Here is a 26,015-nt window from a genome sequence, read left to right on the forward strand (position 1 = left end):
ACTCGGCTTCAGCTGGATCTTTGGATGACGGTTGATCGTCCAGGTCAACATAAATCACCTCAAGCACGGCTAGTTCCCTCAGGTACTGGATACCTTTCTCCATGGTCATCTGTTTTCCTAGGCAAAATACAGTATCTTCTTTGAAGGGGTACCTTTCTCTCACACCTGACAGGAGTTGCCTCCAGAGGCTGAGGGCTTGTGTTCCTTTTCCAATTGCTTTATCAATGTCCCCTTCCCTAGAGAGGGATCCCAGTTGTTTGGCTTTCTTCCCCTCTAATTCCAGACTACTGGCCCCATTATCCCATGACACCCTGTTCCTTACTAATCATAGTGTTTTGTTTATCTTTCAGCTACTACTGAAAGTTAGGTTTGTAAAATGGTAAAAAGCATAGTCAGTGGGATGAGCTGAGGAGACGGATGCTGAGTAAGATCTGGATTTAAAAAAAAAATATTTTAATGCAAGAGATAAAAAGTGCTTTGATACCTGCCACCAAAAAAGGTTTACACATGTTTAAGGTTATATCATAGAATCATAAAGTAGTTTGAGTTGGAAGGGACATTTAAAGGTCATCTAGTCCAACCCCCCTGCAATGAGGAGGGACATCTTCAACTAGATCAGGTTGCTCAAAACTCCACCCACCCTGACCTTGAAAGTTTCCAGGGGTGGCATATCTACCACCTCTCTGAGCAACCTGTTTCACCACCCTCACTGTTAAAAAAATGTATTCCTTATATATGGCCTGAATCTACCCTCTTTCAGTTTAAAACAATTAGCCCTTGTCCTGTTGCAGCATACCCTGCTGAAAAGTTTGTTCCCGTCTTCCTTATAAGCCCCCTCTGAGTACTGGAAGGCTGCAACAGGGTCTCCCCAGAGCCTCCTTTTCTCCAGGCTGAACAACCCCAACTCTCTCAGCTTTTCCTCATAGGAGAGGTGCTCCAGCCCTCTGATCGCTTTTGTGGCCCTCCTTTGGACCCACTCCAACAGCTCCAAGTCTTTCTTGTGCTGAGGGCTCCAGAGCTGGACGCAGCACTGCAGGTGGGCTCTCACCAGAGCGGAGCAGAGGTGCAGAATCACCTCCCTCGACCTGCTGCCCACGCTCCTTTTGATGTAGTCCAGGATACAGTTGGCCTCCTGGGCTGCAAGCACACATTGCTGGCTCATGTCCAGCTTTTAACCAACCTGTACCCTCAAGTCCTTCTCCACAGGGCTGCGCTCAATCCCTTCAACCCCCAGCCTGTATTGATATTAGGGGTTGCCCTGACCCACATACAGGACCTTGCACTTGGCCTTGTTGAACCTCATAAGCTTCACATGGTCTCATTTCTTGAGCTTGTCCAGGTCCCTCTGGATGATATCCCGTCCCTCAGGCATGTCAGTCGCACCACTCAGCTTGGTGTTGTCTGCAAACTTGCTGAGAGTGCACTCAATTCCACTGTCTATGTCACTGATGAAGATATTAAACAGTACTGACCCTACTATGGACCCCTGAGGGTCAACACTTGTCACCAGTCTCCATATGGACATTGAGCTGTTGATCTCTACCCTCTGGATGTGACCATCCAATCAATTCCTCATCCACCGAACAGTCCATCCATCAAATCCATATCTCTCCAATTCAGAGGCAAGGATGTCATGGGGGATTGTGTCAAAGACCTTACAGAAGTCCAGACAGATGACATCTGTAGCTCTTCCCTTGTGAACTGATGTAGTCCCTTCATCACAGAAGTCCATTAGGTTCGTCAGGCAGGACTTGCCCTTGGTGAAGCCACGCTGGCTGTCTCGAATCACTTCCCTGTCCTCCATGTGCCTTTGTATAGCTTCTAGGAGGATCTGTTCCATGATCTTCCCAGGCACAGAGGTGAGGCTGACAGGTCAGTAATTCCCAGAGTCCTCCTTTTTACCCTGTTTTAAAAAGGGTGCAATGTTTCCCTTCTTCCAGTCCCCAGGGACTTCACCTGACTGCCATGACTTTTCAAATATTGTGGAGAGTGGCTTGGCAACTATGTCAGACAATTCCCTCAGGACTCTGGGATGCATCCTGTCAGGTCCCATAGACTTATGTATGTTCAGGTTCCTCAGCTGGTCACAGACTTCATCTTCTCTTATAGTGGGAGGGACTTTGCTCCCCCAGTCCCTGTCTTGTAGCCCAGCAACTCAAGAGGTTTGAGAAGAGAGGTTGCCAGTGGAGACTGAGGCAACAAAGTTGTTGAGTACTTCAGCCTTTTCCTTGTCCATTGTTGCCAGTTTGCCAGTCTTTCTCATCAGGGGTGTACGCTTTCTTTGACCTTCTTTTTCTGGCTGACATACCTGTAGAAGCCCTTGTTATTCTTTACAGCCCTTACCAAGTTCAGCTCCAGCTGCATCTTGGTCTTCCTGATCCCATCCCTACAAAACCAGGTAGTGTCTCTATACTCTCCCCAGGACACCTGTCCCTGCTTCCACTGCCTGTGCATTTCCTTCTTGCCCTTTAGTTTGACTAGTAGGTCTTGCTTCAGGCATACTGGTCGTTTGCCTTCCTTGCCTGATTTCTTACACTTGGGGATTGAGAGCTCTTGTGCTCTATGGAAAGTGTCCTTAAAGTTCTGCCAGCTCTATTCTGCTGCCTTGTCCCTGAGGGTGGTTTTCCAGGGGGTCCTCTTGACTAACTCCTTGAATATCTGGAAGTTTCCTTTCCTAAAATTCAGGGTCCTGACTTTACTTTTTGCCTGACCCACATCCCTCAGGACTGTGAAGTCCACCAGATCACTGCAGCCCAGCCTACCTCCAACCTTGACATGGATGTACAGTATAGACTGTAGTAGGGACCATGACTTAGGAGTGGCTGAGGATACAAGGTTTATTCACCTTAGAAAAGAGGAGACTGAGGGGTCACCTCATTGCTGTCTACAGGTTCCCCATGAGGGGGACCAGAGAGGGAGGTGCTGACCCCTTCTCTCTGGTGTCTGGTGATAGGATGTGAGGGGATGGCTTAAAGCCATGTCAGGGAAGGTTCAGACTGGATATTGTCAAAAAGTTATTCACTGAGAGGGTTGTCTAGCACTGGAACAAGCTATTCAGGGAAGTGGTCCATGGCCTCATGTCTGCTGGTGTTCAAGAAATGTTTGGACAATGCTTTTAGTTATATGGTTAACTTTTAGGTTGCCCTGTGTGGAGTCAGGAGTTAAACTCAGTGATACTCATGGGTCCGTTCTTGCTCTGAGTATTCTATGGTTCTATGACTGTATGATATGATGAAGTGTTTTCTGAACTAAATTCACCAGGGTGAAAGCTGAATGCAAAAAAAGACCAGAAAGACAGGAGCCTAAATAGATAACTTGTCTAACTAACTTGTTTAAGACATTTATCAAACCCTTTCCATTCATGATAAAAAGGGAGGCTTAAAATGTATATATTTGAATGCCACTGAGAGTAATTAACATTCTTGTATCAAACTTCACCTCCTGTTCCCTCTTCCAAATAACACCTGTTATTCACGATGTAAGCTTTATAAAAGTTATTGCTTTCAGATAGTAGCAGCATAAATTCATCTGTTCTTCAGGCTCCATTTCATGCTTTACTTAATAAGAATAGCAGAGCATTTTTTTTTTCCTGAATTCCCATGTAATTCTTTCTTCTGCAGCAAAGATCAATCAATTGGCATTACATTACTCTTGATAGTGATACCATATCATTCTGTAAAAAAAATTCAGCTTTGAACAAGGCCATAAGTCCTCTTGTTCAATTAGTTTCATACAGATAATGATTAATGAGATCAGGAAATGCTTGTGCAAAGGAATAGCTCCAGGGAACTATTAATTTGAATAGACTAAGGGGCATATCTAGGGCTATTGCATACTCCTTTCAAGGCCACCTCTTCTTTCTTTTTGAAGATGGAATCATGCTTTGCTTTGAAATCTGTTAAGAAAAATGTCTTTCAGAGACTGTGGACTTGATCAATAAAGGCAGGAAATCCCTACATATTTTATTTGTATTTTGTTGTATGAATTGCAGCTATTAATGGCCCTGACTGATTTAATTTACAATATTTTTTGAACACTTTAGTGTACTCTACATTGAAAAGATATCTGTGTGCTTAGTAGGCTTGTAGTATAATTCAGGCTGAAAGGGATCTCAGGAGGTCTCTGGTCCAATCTCCTGTTCACAGCAGGGTCTGCTATGAGGTTGGACCAGTTTGTATCCAGTCATATCTTGAAAATCTCGAAGGATGGAGGCTGCACTACTTCTCTCTGCAGTCTGTGCCATGGCTTGACACCCCTCATAGGGAACAAGCTTCTCTGTATAGCAAGTCTGAACCTCTCATGTTTATACTTGTGTCCATTGTCTTTTATGAAAAGCATGGATACAACTTCTTGATTACTCATCATAGGTACTGGAGGCTGCTGTTAGATCCCCTGAAGCCATCCTGCTTCCTGGCTGACCAAGCCCAGCTCCTCCAGCCTCTTCTTACAGGAAAAGTGCTTCAGTCCCTACAGTCTTGGTGGTCTCCCCTGAACTACGTCAACTTTATCAATGTATTTCCTATACTGGGGACCCAAAACACTATCCACCTGTGGTCTAACATGCTCAGTTAAGGGTTTATTACCACACTGGAAAAGAGACTAGTTGATTTCAGTAACAATGCAACAGCTCGACTTACCACCTCACTTAGATACTGTGTATCTGACGATTATCTTGGTTTATAGATAATCATAATTTCATCAATACATTATGGCCTTCTCTGCTGGCCTGTTTTCCATCCTGAATATACTCATACCAGACCTTCATAGCCTTTAATGGAAAATTTCAAACTTATGCATTAGGGTTTTCTGTTTGGTTGGTTGCTTGGTTTTTTTTAAGGGAAAAAACCCCTTTGAAATATTTAATTTATATCTCTGCCATAACCCTCCTGATGTTCATCTAAGGTGCTTTAAAAATTCTGTTCTACCTAAATAAGTGCAGACATAGGAATACAGCTGTGGCTAGCATTTCCCAGAAAGCCTAACATAATTATCTACTATCAGTAGGACCAGGGCTCTAAAGTCCTTGTCATATCTTGAAAATTTTCTAACATATTTCCTATTTCCTTCTCCGCCTCCCCCCCCCTTTTAGCATATCAAAGTCCATGTATTTGGAAATTATTATAATTTTCAGAAGGGATATCTGTTTGCTACCACCCTTTAAAGTTCATTAAACTGAATTTTAAGGGAAAATAACATAATGATATTCACTATGAAATAAATTTTGCTTTCCGTTGGATCCTTATGTTGCAGTTAGCTGGATACTGGAAGGTATCATGACTTGACGGCAGTCATTGTCTCCACGGAATATTGTTTACCTGTAAAAATGCACAAAGGAAAAATATAAGTTTAACCATTTAGTATTTCCTGAATTTATCTAGTCCTCATTGTTGAGTTTCATGCTTACTCAAAGATATCCCACAAAACAAATCAGTGAGTTTGACATAAAACAAAGATAAGTTAATGAAAGGCACTTGTATGTCAACATTTTATAAGTTTTTTGGTTGCTGTTGTTCAGAAATACTAATTTTTAATCTATGGTATAAAAATAAAAGTTTAAAAAAGTTGGTTTAGTTGTGTGTGGTTTTTTTTTTCTTTTTAGCACACTAGAAGAAATAGCAAATATAGTGAGAAAATGAAAGATTATTTTTTTTTACCCACCCACAGGAATGTATGAAATGTAAACAATTGGACTGCGGGTTCAATTTCTCTTTGTGTCATTTTTACCGTAACATTAATCTAATGGTTTGCTCTTGATTTACTATTCAGTATGGAGATTGCTACCATGGCCAGAATAACTCTGCGAGGGCATTATTTAATTTCTGAAAAGGGTAATTTGCAGTGAGGAAAACAAGTGACAATTAAAATCATTTGACATGCAATATGTATACACATTTTTTCTTCTTCATAACTAATATATTTAATTTATTTTTTGTTTATTAAATAATCTACAGAACACATTCTACTTTGTTGAAATAAACACTAACAAAGCTGTGTATTTACTATTTAGTAGCTTCAAAAATAAGCCAACAAATTTGGGTTTTTTTGAGAAAATTACTTTTGTCTGTGTTTTTAAATACTTGCCAAAACTAGGCTTCTCTTTAGTGGAAAAAAACCCTATATATATATATATATATATAAAGCAAATTGCCAACAAAATTATATTGAATGCAACATTTTAGAATCAGCATTTTTACATGTTGTTTAATTTTTTAAAATATCCACACAGTACCTAATATCAGTACTTTGGACCTTTGCTCATAATAAAAGATAATAAAGAGAACCTGAGCTTCCACTTGTTTTGTCATGCTTTGCAGTCTAGTCAAGTCAGACTAATGCAAGACTAATGCAAACATTCATTTTGGCTTTGCTGTGCTCCCTGTCCAAGCAGGCAGAATACAAAGCAGTTGAGAAGTGTTTGAACTGATCTTATCATGACAGCTGTTTAGGAGTACAAGATACAGTGGTGACATTAGTTATAATACATGCAGAATAATCACAAAAACTATTGCAAAGCATTTACCAAACATGCACAGCAAATGTTAAACACCCGAAATCTTAAAGGAATATTAATCTATAAGTTGATAGTCATAAATATAATTATATGCTTCCAAAATAATTTGTTTCTTATGGTCAACACAGGAAGCAGTAGTCTGCAAATAAGTATCAAGAAAGTTGTGCCTTTTAAAGTCTTTGACATCCAAAAATAAATATCATTATTGTAAAACCCAAGCTGGACTTCAGGACACTGTTAACTGGTTTTAGAGGCAGCATACACGTTTTACGTTCAACTTAACTGGTGAACCTTACAACTATGAGAACTTACTGGGCCATATACTGTTACAACTTTAAAGAAGACTAAATATTCTAAAATCTTCCTGGCTTGTCAAACAACACACTTTTCTTAATGAAATGCATATTCTAATGTTGGGGTTTTTTAATTAAGTACTAAAAATGAAGAATTGCATCTGATTTAGATGGCTGTTCATCACAAGGATTTTTCCACTTACATAATGAAAACTTTTAGAATATGTATGACAGCTTTCCCTTCATTAACAAAAAAGTAAATTCTGAAATATGCCCTACCCAGACAAGTTTGTACCTGCTTTCATGACTGATCTGCTAGGAATAATTGTTCCAAAATAGAACTACTGCAGAGATTTTTCCCAATTAACAATGTACAATTACAGATTGTGCTGTTTCTGTCCAGAAAGACAGTAGATATGGTTTTGATCAGAAGGATGTTAAATATAGTTTACTCCTCTGGAATTTGTACAGTCTTGCTAGTATGTTATTAATATGCTATAAAATTGCCCCAGAAAACTATATTTTATTTAAATTCTATATCGCCATTAAAATCAAACTTTCAGATTTTGCAAATTACAATATATCCTGATGCTGTGAATGCAGCCACCTTTTTCACAATTTTTTTCTGCTTTTTAACAGTCTCCATACTTCCTGGTCTCCATTGGTAGAGTTTGTGTTCAATTAAAAACGAATGCCTTTCAAAATTGGTCAACATATTTCAGTTGTGATATTTTTCAGTGAAACATGTTTCCTTAAGAGGCAAAACACCACCACCTTTCCAATGCAGTAAGTTTTGATAAGAGATAAAGCAATAACAATCTGATATTATGTTACTAACTAAAGTCCTATTCCTAAATTCTTAAGTCCCAAATATTGAAATAAAAAGAATGAAAAAAAATAGTAGAAAGAAAAGAGTAGTCCTCCGTCATTTATTACAAATATTATTACTGAACAAAGCCCTTTTGTGTTAGGTCAAGTGGATAAAATTTTGGAAGTACCAACCTTGTAAAAATCTTATCTTTTTTGGCATGGGAAAATTCATGTCATCTTGGGCCAAAAGCTTTGGTTGACAGACCAAAGGTTTTGGAGACCAAGCTCACTGAAGGCCCTCCCAGCTCTCTGCTCAAGTTTTCATTAATTGTCTCCCAGAATCCCAGATGGCTGTAGATAGTATGATTCAGGGTATAATTATTTTAGCACCATGAAGCAAGAAAAATTTAAAAAATCTAAGAGCTTGTAAAGGCATTATAAAATCATCCATTTTGCTGTGAGACAGCACAAGAGAACTACAGATTTATGCAAAGCAATAAATAACTTTCTGCTATTAAATATCACTCAGAACTGAAAAGGCTGGCAGATATTCTATGTTCAGCTTCTCTTAATTCTCTTAATTTTAAGTAATCTGTAAGATGAACCTCTACATGAAACAGCTATTGTAAAAACTGTTGTCAGTGCAGTTCTTCACAAGCCCGAATAATGCTCTTACTGTGCACTGATGGCCTGATCCCACACTTCCAGCTGGGCCCTATGTATCTCTCTCTTTGGTTGGATGCTCCCATATAAGCATCACAGCTAACCCAGCTTGCTGGTGGCTGTACTCTGTCTTTCCTACACAGAACATTTTCTGCCTTTCTTTACTAAAAGCCTTTGTTTGAGAATTTGGGTTCCAGCCGTAGCAAGCTCATATGCATTATAGTGTTACTTTGCAGGTAGCTTTCTGTACCAGAACAAACAGTTCTTGGTGTCATTTTTTTTGTGGGAAGGTTTTTCCCAGTTGAAAAGTACCCCTCTTCCTCTTTGTGATATATCGTAACACAGGAAAAATACAGCAAGTCAAAATTATTGAATCACACGATGCACAGTATATCCAGATACTAAATGGGAGTTGCAAGCAATTGAAGCAGTTACAATAAAAATTTTTGTACACAGTCAGAATGAAATTCTTTAACTGAGATAAACATACTCCAAAGTTATTATAATCTGCTTAGCACCAAGAGTAACTGCTTATCTGAAATCCACCTTGCTAGTCGCTTATATGGTTTTATTCCCCTGGATAGACCATCCTTTTATGCCAGAATATTTTGATAGTTATCCCTGAATCATACCTCAACATGTGCAAATTCTAAAATATGTTTAAAATTATGTCTTAATGCAGAATTTCTGAGACTGATACTGGATGTAGGCATCTTGCCAAAAGTGGTATCTTTTATAACAAATAGAGTTGGAAGCCCTTTCTAGGAATGGAAAATATGTGCCCTCTGGATTTAGAATAGTTCCATGTTCTGTAAAGACCTTCACTGAAGACTACTATCTTTAGATAATTATGGCATCTCTTTGGATGGTTAAAACTTTTATGATGTCGGAACTCATGCATAGAATTACTGCAGAGTCAAAACTAGAATCTACGTTGGGACCTTACACGTCCTAATACTGAAAAGTGTCAAATAAAAAGCAAAACAGAGGTAATACAAAGCAGACAAAAGAGAAAGTACCTGTAATTATTTGAAAGAACTTCAGAGGCGTAGTTCACAATTTTACATGTTCACAAAATACATCTTTATGCCTGAATTGACAGATTGACACACTGAACAAAATCCTGAGATTGAAAAAAGGTACAAAAATGAAACAAATGCAACAATGGAACATCAAAACTTCTCAATACTGTGGAAAATCAAATACCGTGCAGAGACAGGTGTAGATTTAGTGCATAATATTGCCATATATTGAAACACAAGGTTATAAATATTATGTGTATACACAGAATTCAGGTATTTGCTTTAAGAGAAGGCTTCCAGTGTGCCAGTGTATCAGTTTAATATGTACAATTTACAATGTTGGAGTGAGAGCATGTGCACATGAATTAGTCTGGAATATATTTCCACAATTGGATGGCCCTAAATTTGAAATTTAGTGCATATCCTGTTGTTACAGAAAATCACTGCCAGTGCCGCTCAGCAATTACCAGGAAAGCTGTGTGTAAAAACTGGCTTGTAATGTTTCTTTATCATCACAGTCATTTCAGGATGTAACTTGTTTTGAAGACTCCAGAAATTCACCAAAGCAATCATTGTCAACTGAGATCACAAACACTCCTAGTGATGGACACACAGCAATTTCAGGAAGTCAGAGAGGCAGAAAAGGATGTTAATCCACTAATTCATATAGTAAAGTTAAATAGCAATAGGCGCCTTTCAATAGGTCTCATCAATAGTCCTACAGGAAACAAAAAACTGGTGAAAAAAAGTGCCTATTTTAAAAATTTTTATTCTAAACCAACATTTTTTTAGTGAGTACAGCAGAGGAAAAATATATGGGAGACATAAGGTTTGAAGGCCTTGAGAGAGAAAATGTGATGAAACTGAATTGTAAGCATACTGAGGTCTTTGTGATACTCCTAGAGGTGAGTAGGTTCGATGAATGAATGTAACACTCATTGTAAGTTTTCATCTGGTTCTAGGGAGGTGTATGAAAAGTGGAAAAGATTCAGCAGGCAGAGAGGAGGACTAAGCCCAAGCCCATCTGTCTCACATCCAGAATCTCACCTTTTCCCTCCATCTCCTTTCTAAAACATGCATTTTAACTCCTAGAATCTCCTGCATAAGAAGTTAGTTTCTCACTAGTGTAACAAAAAGGCTGGTAGCTAAGGCATTCAGCTCAGAGTTGGAAGAACATCCCTTCAGGAAGGTAAGAAGCATGAAACTGGACTCTGACCTCCGGGGAGATAGTGAAGGTGACGTGTCCAGTGGTGTTCTGGAGTGGGTGGAGGAAGAAGACACAGTGTGGTTATGATAATACATAATAATACATAATAATAATGTGCTTATACACATGAAGACCAACTGGCCAACAGCACTGAAAAATCTGCTGAGCCAAAGATATGCAGAAGTTGTTCTGAGGATTTAGGCAGCATATGCCCATCCAGTACAAGAAATGTGGATACTGCAAGTTTCATAGGCAGATTCCAATATCTTTTTGTATCTAAATATGCCTGTCTCAAGAATCAAATCCTTATATTTGATCAGATAAAGCAGAAGTCTGGGACTGAGCGTAGAACTGGGATCAGATATATCAAGCTTAGTGCTTTCCCCATTGAATCATTCTTCTTTTTCTTTTCCAGGCATATTCAAGTTTGAAAGTTTTCCTCCACAGCGTCTCTGGGGTATGCTTTGTTTTGCAATTCACAACTCTGCTTGTGAAGTAAATACCAGTAAGTCTCATACCGAGCATATAAAACCTTTGCCTGGCAGCACATATAACAGCTTTGTTGCTCTCCTGCACTGCTCTGTCTACATTTTCTAACCTTCACCCACCACTTTTAGAGATGTGAGGCTGGTTTGATCTTCCTCTGCATTCAATCTGTTCTCATTCTCAGCAGAGCAGGAATCACCAAGGGATGCCAGCTATTGTGTGCCTTTTGTGAAAGGGACACATGCCTACTGAGGATTAAACCAAACTTGTGTAAAACAATCAAACACTTTTTCACATGGTCCTGTGACTAAATCTGTGCATGGGATTTTGCATATATACCTCAAAGAGTAGGAATTTTTTTTTTTTTTTTTGCCAGGAAAAAGAGAGAATCTGTTTAACATTTTATAATTACTATAATTTACTTTGAGATTTTCTGTCATTTTACCCCTTGCTCACTTAATGATTCATTTAAACTTCTAAGTGAAATTATTCCTTTTTTCTGTTTCATATAGACATGCAAAAGAAAAGGATGAAGATCTGGCCTCTCTTTATCAAGCACTTTTTCCTTCATACCTTTCTTTTTCTAATGATTGTTCATTCTTCTGCCATCAAACACTCTTCTGATTAATTGCTTCGGCCTGTCTCTTCCTACTGTGTATAATATTTGCATTAAAAAAAAACCCACAACAAACCAAACAAAAATCACAATTAAGAAAGAAACAGGTTTTTAAAGTTATCTTCTTTTTCTTGAATATGTAAAAGGTAACATAAAATGATGAGGTTTTTGCATTAGTGTTTCATAACAATCTGCAGCATTTGTTGTTATTTTTAAAATAAATTCTTTAAATAATCACTTGCTTAAGAAAGCACATTATAAAAATAGTATGTTCATGCTAAGACAGTGTAGCACGTTAACAAAGTGAAAAACTTATTGTATAACCTGTCCATTCCATACTCTGCTGTTATTCTCCAGAGGGAATTCTCCCTTACTGTTTTCTATTTTACTATAATAAGATTATATGGGGATTCAAGATACAGACTTCTTCAGTCTCTTTTTTATTTTCCCTCTGGGGCTGTCACTCATGTCAGTATTTTTAAATCATTGCAGACATGATATTTGTTTATAAGTATATTTGGATATGTATGCACGGATATATGTTTAAATGCAGAGACACAACCTCAAGAAGTACAGATATTAGAGACTGAAGAGAACATAAAAGTTAAAGTGATACATTCTTCCTGTTTTAATCTCACAGAGACATTCTTAAATGATGAATGGTTACAATTCTTCCTGAAAGTCATCCTGCTTACAGTTACCTCCTTGCTGACTGCAGGAAGTCACATCCTCAGCAGGCTAAATTGGCATCTTTCTGTCAGTAGCCACAGAGCTACACCAGAGGACAATCTGTCCCTGTACAAGCATAAATCATACAAACAGTAATTTTTCATTGCCTTGAACCCAGTGTAGTACACAACATGTAGGGGAGCAACAGTAAAGTATGAACAAAACTCTAATTGAAATCATAATGGCCAACATTTGCAGATAGAAATGAGTACCCCCAGTGCATGGTTGTGCAGAATTAGGTTCAAATTAAATAGAAACAGAGAAGAATCAAAATATGCAGAACCGTAAAATAAAATAAGTAACACCAACACCCCCACACCCACACCCCAAGTAACGAGATTTTACCTCCAGGAATTTGTTTTTAGACAATGCTTTGGGTGGATTTACCAGGAAAAGATAGTGCTTGCTTTCCTACCATATATCTGGGACTGTCTTTAGTGCCTGAAAAAAGCTTTAACCTCAATGACATAGACTGTACTAAAAAGCCTTACACTGTTGAGTTGTATGTGTGAGTTCATGGCATTACAGAACTCAGAAATGTTTTAAAGAAATGGTGGACTAGTGTTTTTATCATGAGTCTCTGTATCTAGCTAGGCATTTATCTATTTATCAGTTAGCCTAGCTAGGCATTCATCACCTTTGTTTCCAAAAATACCTAACTGAAAGAAGGCTAAGCTTATAATCTTGAGAATTGATTTGAATAGAAACCAGGAGAAGTTTTAGCTTCAAGTGGCTTTTGACTCCACACCAAATGCCAAATGTACATCTTGGTTGAGTTTCACATTGAGGAAAAAAAAAATTAAAAAAAATTTCCTCCCCCATGGAAAACAGCAATATTGATGACCAGAAACAAATCTGAATCAGTTTAAGTTTTGCACAAAGCTGCACACATAAAGCTTTATTTGAAGCTCTGGAATATAATTATAATTAAGACTTCAAAACATCTTTTTCATTATTCAGAGCTTAAATTGTGTAACTTATTTGCATTTGAGATAAAAAGAGATGAATATTTTGTATGTTGAAATTAGATTTGTAGAAGCATAAGCTCATTCCCAATGGCAAATATTGCTAACTCCAATTCCAGTTATGAAACACTAAATTGTTTTTTAAGTGGGAGCCAGGCCTCTTAATAGACTTCCGATACTAATCCTCCAACAATTATTGTTGCTTTACTTTCTATAGTTTATGTTAGAAGGGATGAACTATGAAAGTCTGAATTAGATTTAAACTAGAATTTAGGGTTAAGAACTAGAACTACTGGCATGAAATTTGCAGTTTAAAATTGTTGAAATTGTTTAAAATTGTTAAAATTGTGGCTCTAATTTTAGTCATATTTTCTGAAAATCCTAGAGATTCCCATAGTTTAGATGAGCTTGTAAGTCTTAGACTATCTTTAATATTAGACTTCTCAGTAACAAACTATTTTTTAAAGTTTTCAGTGTGGTAATATTCAGAAGATAGCTGTGCTCACACATTCTTGTTGAATTGAAGAATAAGAGGAACTTGTTGCATTGAACAAGAACATTTCACATGTTGGAATCTTACCTTTGATAGGGCAGCTGAAATAATAAATAAAACACCAGAAACTTAAATTATGGCCTTGCCTTGTTTTATGCTGTAATAGCAAATACAGGGGAGTTCAGTGGCAACCAAATAACATAATGTGCCAGTGCCATGCTGTGTGGTATTAATGGCAAGGAGGTTAGAAAGAAAATATCCCCTTATGCAACATACCCTGCAAACCTGTGTTGGTATTAACCACACACTTTTAGGAATGTGAGTAAGCAATTTTCAGAGAGCAAACTAAACACCATTAAACTCAAGAAAGGAGAGATCTTAAGTTCTGAAACCACTCTATATTCTAATAAAAACTTAAAGAAAAAAAACCCACGCACATTGATTTCTTTGTATAAGTTTTCCCTCAGGTCTATATGGCCCAGTAGGGTGTGGATATAGTTTTTCCAAGAGAGATATCTCTGAACTCTCTAAGCTTTCTAAGATCTTCAGGATACTAGTAATCTTCCTCTGATTCACAAAGCTTCTCCTTATAAAGCCCTTGACTCACAGATAGGATTAAGATCATAGTGGTTAAAATGAAGCATTTAAATAAATGCTTTGCTGCACCAGCCTTCTGTAAGAGCAAGAACTCTATCTCCAGCATCTCTGTTGATAATTTGTGCCAACGATGATACTAATTAGGACTGAGGGTGACAGAGCAGTGGAACAGGCTGCCCAGGGAGGTTGTGGGTCTCCAACCCCTACCATTCTGTGATTCTGTTACTATGGCTGCTTCACAAGAGGTAGGAGAGTGTATTGAAAGCCTTCAAAGTTTAGTACAACAACTTGAACAATTTAATTCACTCTATGAACAATTTCTGGTCAGTGAAATTATATTTAAAAGTTTAAAAAGCCAATAAAAATGTAACTTCCAAATGTATTCATTTCCCTTCTGATACTGAGTATCCTCCTTCTTTAATGGGCCCTATACAACGCACGTACAGCAGACAAACCTGTTCCATACTCCAGCATTTCCAGAGGCACCTCCAGAAACATGCCTCTGATAAACCTCCATGACCCGTGAAGCATATGGAATGACCTTACTGTGTGTTTCTTCTATTAAAGCCATGTATTTATCCTAGAACATTTCCATCTTTTGCAAAAAACTGTTGGGCCTTTCGTTACCCATTTTTCATAGATCTTCACACACCAGCTCTGTGCAGAGCAAAGCAGTAAATACATCCTCTTCACTGACTTCCGTTACCATATTCCATCATCAAATTTTACAGAAGTGAACCAAATTTTAGGCAATGAACCTTTGCTTTGTCTTTTTTTTGCTACGACCTCTAATTGTGTGTGACTGACTGTTTTGGATGTTGTTCCATATTTAGAGGACACATGAGAGAATATAGATTGATACAGGAGCTGGAATTCAGGTTTCACAGAAGTAGACTACCAGTGAACCCACAGTGTCTACAAAACAAGCAAACTAGAAAACACAGCACTAATTCTGATCCTCCATACTCACCTGACTGCCTTTCCTAGGGAAGAGAGAGCTTAGAAAGAGGTTTCCACCACTAGGAGTACTCCCTGTTTTTAAGGCTGTATTGTGTAGATGCCAGTTTCACTGCTACTTCACATTTTATCTTTATAGACTCTGGTAAATATCATCCAGTTCTGTTGGCTTATTGCAGCTGAATTTCCAAATTACTGTATAATTTCTTCTTTATGGACTTCAAGGTCTTTGAAGCTACACATGAGAAAGCCATTGGAAATTGAATTTTCCTGCCATCCAGGTTAACAAATAACAAAACACAAAAAAATTTTATTCAGCTGCCCTCTTCCTGAAATGTCAGTTCAATTGCTGTTTATCTTTACATCTGTGAACAATTAAAAGAAGAAAGAGTCTACAATAATCCACATTTGATACTGTTGTAATTTCATATTTTCATGAGGGTGACAAGAGAAGCAAGCACTAAAGGCACATGATTTTGGCATTCTTGAACCACAAAAATTATAATAAAATCAAATACTCTTTGGTTTTATTGTAATTTTCACAGCTTCAGTTTCATCAGACTCAAACATTAAATACTGAACATATGTGATTTAAAACAGGGTAAAGGACAATGAATTCACCAGAGAGCTTTATGGGAGCATAGGACTAGAAAGTCAGGTGCAGCTGTTGAAAGATTAAAGTGGAGTACTCTGTGTTGCTTCTTGGAATAATTTGAAACCTGCTTTGATCTGCTGTTTCTGCAGCAGCACCTTGTTGCCTGGGCACAAGCTAGCTAGTTTCAAACCATGCTGAATATACAAAAAATGCTATATATAAGTAATGCATGCATATACCCACAAGTGATTACGTTCAATCACTTTTTTGCACCATGTCTCCTCCATGGTATAAAACCTCTTCCCTGTTTCTAGAGGAGCATGAGATTCGTAACTTCTATGGACCAGACACCAAGTGTACATAATACAGAAAAAAAGATACAGTAGGTACCCCAAATGTGAGTGGTTAAGCATAAATATACCTAGGAAAGACACCACACTGAAGTGGAGATTAAGTAGTAATTCTTTGATTTGTAACTCTCAGAAAAAGGGATGTTTATTTAAAGTTTGACTGTGGCTTTGGAGGAGGAGTTGGTAAAAGCACATGCCGAGAGATTAAAGTATATTTGCATTTGTTTAGGAAAAAGTCATCTGCTTTGTCTGAGGAGCAGGGGTCTGCCCTATAGGGAAGTATTTCAGAAGTCTGTGACATTTTTAAGAGTACAATACTTACTTGAAAAGGCTAAGCCTAGACTTGCCTAGACTAAGAAAACTGGGATTTTATTTCAGTTACTAGCTTTATCGTTCTCTATATATCTTACATAGCAAAGTTTCTTCTGAGAATATCAGTACTTACTTAATTTAGTCATGGGCCCAGGATGGGTACTTTGATATACCACTATAAGAAAGCATAGAAAAATGTTACCAGTCCTTTGTCTTTTCCTTTCTCTCTTTCCTGTCTCCCTACCTCCTTCTGTTTTTTCTCTCTGACAATACCATGAACAGCATAACATCTTTTGAGGAAGAGAAAAGCTGTTTTTCCACCTGGTCCATGCTTTGCCCACATGTTTGGAAGCAACATGCTTCTTGCCTTGTAGCTTGAGTTCTACCCTATACAAAGATGTATAGAACTCATACAGAAGGATGTAGGGAAACATCTGTAACAATCATTTACTCACCCTGTGGGAGCTTAGGCTCACTTTCTGTGGCAAGGCAGACTTTTAAAAGTTTAGATTTTAGGTGATTTTTCCTGACAGTTCTTTGCACATATGGGAGAGGAGAATAAAATGGTCAGAACAGTGATTTGAAGGTCCTGGAAATCAGCAGAGAAAAGAAGAGAGGGAGAGACTACAATGTTTGAGAATGTCTGTCCTAGAACTTTTCATTATCCCCTTGCCACTTATCTTTTGCTATATTTTTAAAGGAATGATTGTATATATCCTTTGGGTAGAAACAGATACCAACCAGCATGAGATTAGACAAAGATGTTCAAAGAATATTTCATGGATTGTCAATTAGAATCAGTGAGCACTGAACTAAGTATCAAAGACTGTCTAATTTGTAAATCTGAACTATACAAAGTGGTCTTGAGGGGAGTGAAATTCACTTGACAATTCAATTGACATAGAGACAGTTGGAAAAGGTGACAGGACCTTTTTGTATTTCTAACCGATATAATTCACTGATACATAGAAAATGCTTTACACTAAAGTCAAATAACAAATGCTATCAAGAAAAATACCAAAAATATTCTAAACTCAGTCTGAGTTGATGAATATTTTTTATAATTTCTGGATGATTAGTGCAAGATATGAATAGTATTTAAGACCTTATTTTTGAAGAAAGCAAGTAGTTAAAAGTGATACCTGATTAGGAAAAAAGAAATCTAAGATCTAAAGCTTTCCAAGGATCTAGTTTAAAGACCATTCATCTGAGTTTTAGACACATGAAAAACACTGGAAAAATTTAGTATTGCAACAGTGGCTGATAAAGAGCTTCCTAGCGAAAAGGATAACAAAGTCTGTGGCAGGAGATAGATGTGCTGTTCGACAGATCACATCAAGCCAACATTTGGTGATTTTTAGTATGTTCTGTGTGATCCTTTGTATGACATATGAAGGTTTTCCAATGTTAAAATACTGTTTCCAATACCTTTCATTCTTAGCTGGTCTGTGAGCTGCTTCTTATGATACGATGATTCTACATGCTTTTACTGCCTTTAGCAGAATCTGTGATAATTTTCCCATAGTTTCGAAAAACTCTTCTCAGGTGGTAGCTGCTATTGAAGTAGCATGACAAAGTGATATGAAATGAAAAGCAGACTCATGTACTAAACAAAAAAAAAAATCTGTTATCAACTAAGGAAACCTTGCATCCTATGGATTTTTATCTCATACCTTTATAAATAAACAAAATTAAAGCTTCCACTGAAATCCACATGTTCTTGAGCATCAGAGAATGGTGAGGTGAGTGAGAGCCAATGGCTTCATAAATGTCAGCAGTATTGAAGGATAGGAGTCCGTATCTTTTTTGACAGTAGAAATCACACATGAGAGAAGAACCTGGATTGAGGAATAGGTTCTCTCATTTGTAATAAGGTGTGACGTCTACCTGAATCTTTCTCCAAAGCTAGGTCATTTGTAATAGAGCTTTCCTGTATTGATTCTCCAATGTCTTATGTATTGTGCTCATGCCAGATCCTTTCCTTCCATGGAGACATTGTTACTTGGGTACCCATTTTCATGACCTGTGAAGGCACAAAACATATTTGAATATTGACTCAGCTGAAGTTGGCAATGGGTTAAAAAATTGCTAAGAACTTACAAATGTACAGATATACATACAGAAATAGCATGCATATAATACCCTTATTCCCACAAGAATAAAAATTACAAAATGATTCTGTTTCCAAATGTAATAACTACTATCTACGGAAGATACATGATTATATGTGTTAGGAATTGATATACATGTAGATTGTGGGAGTATCTATTAACTAGTTTTGTTAAAATAGAGATTTTATGATTCTGCTTTTACTTGGGCCGTTCATGTTATTCATGGATTAAATAATACTTGTATTTTGGGAACCACCTAATACACAGTATGCCACAAAGCTATAAAGGTACTTAAGTTTACATATCCAACATCTCAGAATAATTCTTATAACAGAAATCTGGAAAATTATATAAAAATATATGACAAGTAAACATGTTTTTTGGTGAATTTGCAACAGTTTCCTAAGCGCTTTTATTTCTTCATTAGGGCTGAATACAGAAAATCCCTTGGTGTAGTTGCATTAAAATGTCTTTGCACTTTAATGATGATTATTTTTTGCACAGAAATTGAAATCCCTCAGTATAAAGGAAGATCTAGATTGTCCTGGGTCAGCTATATAACTTGTGCCTTTTTCCCTTTCTCTATTTACAAAAGGCCTCTGGCATATTTTCTGTGCTGAGGAATATAAGACAGAGAAAATAAATACAGTGAAGAGTAAAGGACAGGCGCTTGTTTTGTTCTTTGCAGAACCATTGTGTTTCTAAAGCTAAAAGTTGTTTTCTTACAAGGTCTTTGCAGTCTCCATTAATCATTTCTTTATCTAAATCTGCCTGTTAGCATATTTCTAGCTGCCATTGCATGCTCATAGCAGTTTCTTTAAGCAGCCCATGCATTTGTTTTTGACAGGGCTTGGCCTTAAGACAAAATCATCCATTCAAATCAATAACCATCATGCAACAATTGTTGACTAAGCCAATGTCTTCTCCTTCAGAACAAAAATCCAGTGGGAATACTGTATAATTTAAAATTTACTTTTAAAACAGGACTCATCTATGTAATCCTGCTCTGTCTCTCTCCACCTTGTGGTTGTTTTATATCATTACAATCAATTATTTCAGGGCACAAGATGAATATTATTTTCCTGTGCATAAATCAAATATTTAAGGATGCTATCCTTTTCCATTCAGTAATCTATCTGCTAGCTGATATAGCTGAAATTTATATCTGTCAACTTAGTTTTAATGGAATAACTTTTCCTGTCTTTTTCAGGAGAATAAAAACTGTTGATTACCACATGCTTTGAGCTTTCTACATCATATCAGACATACTTTCTTTATGATGCTTTGCCTTGAAACCTCAGCTAAGAGCATCTTAAAAATAAAATGGATTATCAGAAAGCAGCCTTCAGTGGATTTTCTTTGAATTAAATTGTTTAATATTAAAAAAAAGTGGGGGGTGGGGGGGAGGGGCGGGGAATCCAGTTCTGCAATCAAATCCAAAAGACTATTCCCTCTCCACTTTTTCCAAAGTTCTGACTGGAGTAAATCAACTAGAGGCCAGTTCTGATTATTGCCTTGCTTAATTTTAAAACTAAGTGCCTAGTGACAGCACAGATTTAGGCATTTTGGCTACCTAGGTAGTTCACAAGTAGCTTATAGTGTGAGTTAGTCATCTAAATGCTAGGGAAGCCAACAGGTTCATCACCCAAATAACAGCACTGAAAACAGCAGTATGGCCTTAATCCCACCTGCAAGTGCAAGTGCTACATCTTCAGATGGAAGCAGGACTTCAACTGGGATTGACATATTTCTAGACCCTCTTATGTGTAAATCACAAATACTTTTTTTTTATTTTTCCTAGAAAGATAAAAAAAATTCAAGATTGTTCATTTTTATTAATTTCATGAGTAATTAGCTGAAAAGAGTTCGAAGCCCAGCATCTGTGATTCACTAGACTCTTGTCAGTTCTGAGGGATGAAGCAGAAATCATCCCATTCCATGTGGTTAAAATGTTTTCTTATAAACTGGAAATTTGAACTTCTCTCTGGAGCCTAATATTAAAAACCTTTGGGAAAGAAAAGGGAGACCTGGAGGCCCTTCATTAATTTAATCAATACTGAATATTAAAGTATTCATAAAGTGGAGCACCTGGTCATCTTTCTCTCCCAAATGCATCAACCAGTATAATCACACTCATTCTGTCTTCTGTGCCAAATGAATGTTCATTGATCCCATGTAAAGTGGAATGATTATAGCTTAAGAAAAAAAACAACAACAAAAGCACTTCCTTTCCTTAGACTCCACCTCAGTGAAGTGCTTAGGACACCCCCATAGGAAGCATATATTCCAGGACCAGAAGAGCTAAACTGTATAACACAGGTGCATGCTTTTTCCATGCATTCCTAGATAAAAGCAGACCAAGGAGGGGATGGAGGATGTTCCCAGCTTTGCTTTTTGTGGAACCAAATATGCTGAGTATGCTCTGAGAAAGCCAACAGAAACTAGCCCTGTCAGTGACATAGGCAGAGATTTAGGTTATGACCAGAGACATGACTGAAGCATGAATTAGGCCTGGAGCTGCTCAGGCTTACCATGACTCAGCTCAGGTGGGCAGCTTGTTGTTAGAAGTAAGCATCCTCTGAGCATCCGCAGTGTCAGATAGCCAACTACTTCAACATTTTTTTGTATACTGTCTATTATGCAAGATACTTAGTTAATCAATATGGGGTTTTGTTCCTTGATTAGAATTTCCTGTAATTCTTCCTGTGCCTGTAATTCGGGGATGTTTTTCTTCCCAAATAAAAGCTTCACAAAATTATCAGTTGGGGTTTCTAGCAGGTGAGTGATTAATTATTCATTTTTATAAGTGTGACCACCGCTGTGAGACAGCCCCACGAGGATTTCCAAAAGACCATTTGGTAATAAATATTCAACAATTTGTAATGTTTAGTTCTGATTCATGTCCCAGTACCCATCAATGGCTGGATGTGTCCACTGTCCATGCATATCTCCTCTCACCGTCACTTAATGACATCAAAATCATGCATTGCACCATCTTGAAACAGAAAATTAACAGATTTTTAAAGTCACCTTGTCAACTCTAAGACTACACTTCAGCCTTGTAAGTCCATAAACTCTCTTTAAATGCTCATTAAAGCTTATAAATGATGCTTCTATTTCAGTGGAGCTGCTCTCATTTACAGTGTAAGATGATTTGGTTCATTATTTGCAAGTGGAAGTGAGGCAGAATGGAAACGTGTGGAAAAATGACAGTGGTAGCAGTCAGCATACTATTAAAAGGATAAGAATGATAGTTGGAAGGTATTTCCAACCCTAAACACACAGTGAGTAATCAAATAAGATGGATTTAGAATCTAGTGATACGTCTTTTGTTTCTTATCAGGCAAATTCATACAATTCTTGTCAAGCTGATTTTGCATATTTTTTCAAATAGAAACATGAAAATCATACTTATACCAAATATATATGAGGATATGAATCATCAAAACTTTTTAACAAGTGTTTCAATCTGTCATTTTTATGTGTTCAATTCAGCCCATGATTCCTGAGAAAGAGTTGAAAACTGAATGAACATTGTCAATGCCTTTCTCATTTTAAACAAGCCCACATAGACAGTGGAATGAAACTTTTGACTGGCAGGTGCTTCTTCAGTAAATGCCAATGCTGATGACATGGTAGCACCAAAGTGTCACGTTGAACTGAGTTTGGCATCAGGAAGGTCATGGAGAAGAATATGAAACTCAGTATGAGGCTATAGTTACTACAAATGAATAAATCTTGGTAGAAATCAGTGAACTTAATTTTTCCCTTCAACCTTCTTTATTTGTCCTTTTTACGGTATGATAGAAAAAAATACAAGTTTCCTCAAATGATACTGACAAGCATGAAGAGTGGGAAAGAGTGAGGGTAAGGAAATAGCTGACAAAGTTGACAGTATAAGGAGCAATGATAAAATTACCTTGAATGCCTTGATACTGATATTATGAATAGTTATGGCCTCATTTATACTTTCAGTAACACCACTAATATTAATATCATGATGAACCCAACTGTGAAAGCAACATATACTGGGGTAAATGAGATTCCTTATATTAAACATTTAAAATTTGTCAAATTTGAAAATAATTCTTAGATCACCAAAATCTTAACTGGATAGAACATTCATATTGAAAAATTAAACAAATTAATTAGCATGACTATTAATAATTCTTAAAAATTAGACTCTGCTACTTAAAATTTCACAATGAACAAAGTATTCCAGTAAATAAAAAATGTTGCATTGTTTGTCACAGAGACTGGATTGATTTTACTTAACTTCAACCTTCTGAAATATAAGCATCTTGTTTAGGCTAGTTGACAAGTCTCCATCCGTAGCCCATGTAGAGAGAGAGACACCACCAGAAAGTAATTTATCAACTTCTAAGATTCTGTCTGAGATAGATAGGACAAGAAATCCTCAGGACATACCTGTCTTTTTCCCTTAGCAATAGTGAAAGCCTGCACACATCTCTTAAGTATGCTGCCTGAAGTTTGGATGGTTAATGTTAAGTAAGCTGAATCCTGCCTTAATTTACTGTGCTTGTTTGGGCTGGGATAGAGTTGATTTTCTTCAGAGTAGCTAGTATGGGGCTATGTTTTGGATTTGTGTTGAAAACAGTGTTGATAGCACAGGGATGTTTTAGTCATTGCTGAGCAGGGCTTACACAGAGTCAAGGCCTTTTCTGCCTCTCACCCCACCCCAGCAGTGAGTGGACTGGGGGTGCACAAGGAGTTGGGAGGAGACACAGCCGGGACAGCTGACCCCAACTGACCAGAGGGATATCCCACACGATATGATGTTATGCTCAGCATATAAAACTGAAAGAAGAAGGAGGAAGGAAGGGACATTTGGAGTGATGGCGTTTGTCTTCCCAAGTAACCGCTACGCGTGATGGAGCCCTGCTTTCCTGGGGGTGGCTGAACACCTGCCTGCCCATGGGAAGGAGTGAATGAATTCCTTGTCTTGCTTTGCTTGCGTGCACAGCTTTTGATTTACCTATTAAACTGTCTTTATCTCAGTCCACAAGTTTTCTCACTTCTAATCTTCCGATTCTCTCCCCCATCCCACTGGTGGGGAGTGAGCGAGCAGCTGTGTGGTGCTTAGCTGCTGGTAGGGGTTAAACCATGACAGTTCTGTAGGTTGTTCTGATATAAGGAACTGCAGGGTTTTTATACTGACTCTAAACAGAGAATTTTGTTGTGTTGAAAGGGTGAATCACACTATGGATATGTAAAAATAATTATTATAATTTTAGAAAGAATAGCTATCAGTAACATGATGTGAGAACTTCTAAATATTCATATATTTATAAGACTGTCATTTCAGACCCACTCACACTTAGAGTTTATAATGAATCAGAGCAGTTGTAGAGTTTGGACTCCAGAAATCACAAATCTATTACTACTTTCTTCAGAGTGAATCCTCATCGCCTATAGGCTTTTGACAAAAAAAAATATTTTTCATCTAGAAGCAAGCTACTATATTCTGAAAAGATTTACTGAGTGGAAGAATAGAATCACAGAATCATTTATGTTGGAAAAGGACCTTAAGATCACAGAGTCCAACCGTTACTCTGACACTACCAATTCTACCACTAAACCATGTCACTAAGCCACAAATCTGTATGTCTTTTAAATACTCCAGAAGGGGTGACTCAGATGCCTAATGAGATGCCAGAGAAGATGCCTAAGAAGGGATTATAGCCTTCTATGGCACCTCATTAGCTCTGTCCAGTGTGGGCTGCACCTCAACTGCATGACACTGTATGGGCAGGCAGTTGTGCTAAACTCTCCTATACCCATTCTCCCCTCTGTACAGGGCTTCACATGGCCCTAAAATTTATTTTTAAATGTTTTTATTACCCCCCCAAAAATATGCAGCAAATAGAACTAAAATACTGGAAGTACATTTTAGCATATCTTAGAGGACACGGTACTGAAGAGATGTGCATAGAGTCTGTTTAGTTGACTGTGATGGCTGAAGTTACATACTTTAGATCTGCTCATTAGTGTGACTTTAGTCTGAGAAAACATATCCTAGTGATAAATAGTATTTCTCACAGCTCTGCTCTGACATGCTGCTCTCTCTATTTATTTTGTTCATTTCATGTGCTTGAAATCCTCCCATTTATCTAGTAGAGTTACTCAAAATGGAGATATGCTACCTCCTGAAGCAATATGACTCTTAGTGTGAAATAAATAGGAAGGGAATTAAAAGGTGGTCCACATGAAGTTCTTCATGGTATTTTAAAGGTCTTAGCTAACCAAGTAGCTGTGGCAGCCTAGACATTTATTTCAATAACAGAAGAAACTGTAAATAAAGGCAATTAGGTAGGTATTTAGGTAGGTTTTTTTTTTAAAAAAAAAGACAAGTTCTTTTGTATCAACTCCTCAAAATATGATTTTTGATTTTTTCTGATCTTTAATATTTAATAACATCACATTAAAGTTATAACAAGTCTTAATTATTTCCTTGTACAAAGAAAGTTGATCATGCAATTGCCACAGAGCTAGGAATCAAAAAAAAATAAGATCCTGAAGAATTAATGTCTCTGGCATTATATTAATACAAAGATATAAGGTAAATGATTTGTAGATACCCAGAATTGAATGGTATCTAGCTTATGCAGATATCAAGGATATCTCATTAACAGCTATTCAACAACAACAACAGAAAAAATCCCCAAACAAAACCCCTACAAAAGAGGAAAAAATTTAAATAACTAAGTGTAGAAACTCTAACAAAAGGGAGATAACAGAGACAACACCAAAGGCCAGAGCTCACAGATCACTAAAGGAACCACTGGACCGTAGCCTCAGAGACCTTAGAAGCCGCTAACAGGGAGGAGACAAGGTCATCATGGGTCTCATAAGAAAGATAAAACATGTGAGATATTCAAAGGGAATTATGGAAACATGAAACTTTTTATGAGAGGCTTAGAGGGTGGGCTAAAGGTGTGGAAAGGAAAGTTCAAAGCAGATTGGAAAATGTCTCCAAAGTGGGTGTGGGAAAATGGAAAAGAGGGGGAAAAACAGGTCAGTCCCATCTCAGCAAGCTCTAGGTCCATATGTCCACCTGGTTTGGGTGGGCTGACTCTGACTGGATGCCAAATGCTCTATCACTCCCTTCCTCAGCTGGACAGGGAGAGAAAAAATATAATGAAAATCTCCTGAGTCAAGATAAGGACAGGGAGAGATCACTCAGCAGTTATCATCACAGGCAAAACAGAGTCAACTAGGGGAAATTCATTGAATTTATTGCTAATCAAAGTCAAGTCAGAGTAGGATAAAGAGAAATA

Source organism: Phalacrocorax carbo, chromosome 1 (genome assembly GCF_963921805.1).
Source record: "Phalacrocorax carbo chromosome 1, bPhaCar2.1, whole genome shotgun sequence".
Taxonomy (NCBI): domain Eukaryota; kingdom Metazoa; phylum Chordata; class Aves; order Suliformes; family Phalacrocoracidae; genus Phalacrocorax; species Phalacrocorax carbo.